General features: G+C 50.2%; 1 long non-coding RNA gene across 1 annotated transcript in view; it reads right to left on the bottom strand.

Annotated features, from left to right (window-relative positions):
* Nucleotides 1-306: 306 nt before the first annotated feature.
* Nucleotides 307-2,405, bottom strand: part of LOC126987721 (uncharacterized) — a 73,609-nt gene continuing 71,510 nt past the window's right edge. The window contains exon 3 of the long non-coding RNA XR_007741123.1: nucleotides 307-325. This is a non-coding gene — a long non-coding RNA (uncharacterized LOC126987721). The remainder of the gene's footprint in view (nucleotides 326-2,405) is intronic.

Genomic DNA, 2,405 nt, shown 5'->3' with positions numbered 1-2,405 from the left:
AGGAGGAGGAGGTGGAGGAAGAAGAAGAAGAGGCGAGAGGGAAAAAGTGGTTAGGTGCTGAGTTGCTAAGAAGGAATTGAAGAGGAGAAAGAGGAAGAAAAATGGAAGGAAGATGTGACTGAAGGAAGGAAGGAAGGGGTGATGAATTTGAAAGAGAAGGGAGAAGGAAGATGGAAAAGAGAGGGAATGGAGAGAGAGAAGAAGAAAGCTACGATCACCACGCCCGCACGCTAACCACTCAGCCACCGCCTCCCCAAGATGATTATTTACCTTTCGTCCTGTTGTTCTCAGCTGAACGAACACCTGTATGCCTCGACAAACTCACCTGGAACAAGAGAAAGAAGAACGTAAGCATGAGCAAGAACGTAAGGAAGATAAGGAACGTAAGAGACGGAAGCTGTGGAATGTGTGTGTGTGTGTGTGTGTGTGTGTGTGTGTGTGTGTGTGTGTGTGTGTGTGTGTGTGTGTGTGTATCAGCTTACTCCCACACCGAGGGTTAACTTTCGACTATAGAGACGGGGCCACAACCAACCCAGACGAGGACAACCAAACGGGAACAACCAGAGAGGGAGAACTAGATAGGGACAACCAACGAGGAACAACCAGAACCGGGGACATCTTGCCTACCAAACAACCCTCACTCCCCAACCCCTTCCGTCTCCTCTCTTCCCTTCCTTCTTCTTACGTCTTCCCTCGGCGGTCCCTTCCTTTACACAAGTTTCCCGTTCTGACATTCCCTCCAGCGACACTACCTCCCTGAGAGCGTAATAATAATAATAATAATAATAATAATAATAATAATAATAATAATAATAATAATAATAATAATAATAATAATAGGTTTATTAATGTATGGCATCCGTTAGGCTGAAAATATACAAATTAAAAATACAATAAACTAATAGTAAATAAGCTACACTAGAGGGAGGGAGAGGGTGGGGGTGGTTTGGGAGAGCTAAAAATAGAGACATAAGGGAGAGGGAGGGTGGTGTGAAGGGGGCACTTAGAGGGTAGCGGCGAGGTGCTAATCTCCACCGCGGCCCTTTGAGTTTGACTGTCACTGGGCATTGTTTATCATCCGCACCATCGCGGGCACTGCGCTACGTTTGTAACGGTCGGTTCGCGGCGCTCTGAAGGGGATGAGTTTGTCGTGGTGTCTGGTGAAGCGGGCGGGGGGAGGGGCGTCGGGTGGCAGGAGGTGGCGGTGGCGAGGATGGTGAAGCAGGGAGATTCCGAATTTTCTGAGGGCGTCCTGGTGCCTGTCAGAGAGCCTCGGGAGACTCAGGGTGGCCAGGGCATTGTCGTAGGTGTGGTAGTCAGGGCCTAAAATGACCCTGAATGCCCTCTTTTGAACCCTCTCAAGCTGCTGTTGTTGGGTGAGGGTAAGGGACGATGACCACGCCGGGGAGGCATACATGAGCTTTGGCAGTATGAAAGATGAGAAAATACTGCACAGCTCAGCAGCCGGTGCCCCCAGCGTCCTGAGTCTACGCAGCATGTACAGCTTGTAGGAGGCTGCTCTGACGGTGTTGGAGACGTGGAGCTTCCAGTTGAGCTGGTAGTCCACAGTGATGCCTAGTAGTTTGGTGGACTGGACGACCTGGAGGTGGTGTGAGCCAATAGACAGCAGCGGAGGTGGCACATCTCTCTTGGACGTGCAAACGTGCATCACCATGGTCTTGGTGTGGTTGATAGTGGCACTGTTGTCAACCGTCCATGCCTGAAGGTTGTCGAGCGACGCTTGAAGAGGTGCATAGTCTGGATCCCTGTTGTTGACGGGGACGTCCAAGGTGCTGTCGTCAACATATTTCCAGCGATGCGGTGTGTCCATGAGAGTCGTTAATGAGCACCAAGAAGCAAAGCGGACCCATTTTAGTGCCTTGCGGGACGCCACACGTCAGCTCAAGAGGAGGGGAGACCGAGCCCTGGGAGCGAACTATTTGCTGGCGTGTGCTGAGGAAATCAGTCAGCCACGATACAATATTAGGGTGAAGCCCCAGCTCAATGGCCTTAGTAATGACAACGGTGTGGTCAACAGGGTCAAATGCTTTCCTGAAGTCGACAAAAGCAAGGGCAAGGGAGGTGTCTCGTTTGTCCAGGTGGCTGTGTATGAAATCTTGAAAGCTGACCAGGCAATGAGTGGTGGAGGAGTGCTTCATGTTGCCAAATTGTTGGATGTCTATGAGGCTACTAATATCATCATGCGCCCAGCTAAAAATAAAATCTTCACAAATGAGGCTGGGAATGGGCGTGATGGCGATTGGCCTTAGGTCATTAAGGGACTGTGGGCTGGAAATTTTGGGGATGGGAGTGACACAGGAAGTTTTCCAGTCGCTAGGGCAAGTGTTTTGTTCAAGTGAAGCATTTATTATGGAGCAAATGGGGATGGCAGGTTAAGTGGCAAA

The sequence above is a fragment of the Eriocheir sinensis genome, chromosome 66 (assembly GCF_024679095.1).
Source record: "Eriocheir sinensis breed Jianghai 21 chromosome 66, ASM2467909v1, whole genome shotgun sequence".
Taxonomy (NCBI): Eukaryota; Metazoa; Arthropoda; class Malacostraca; order Decapoda; family Varunidae; genus Eriocheir; species Eriocheir sinensis.
Note: the sequence above shows the minus strand (reverse complement) of the source record. Positions and strands in the feature narration are given on the sequence as shown.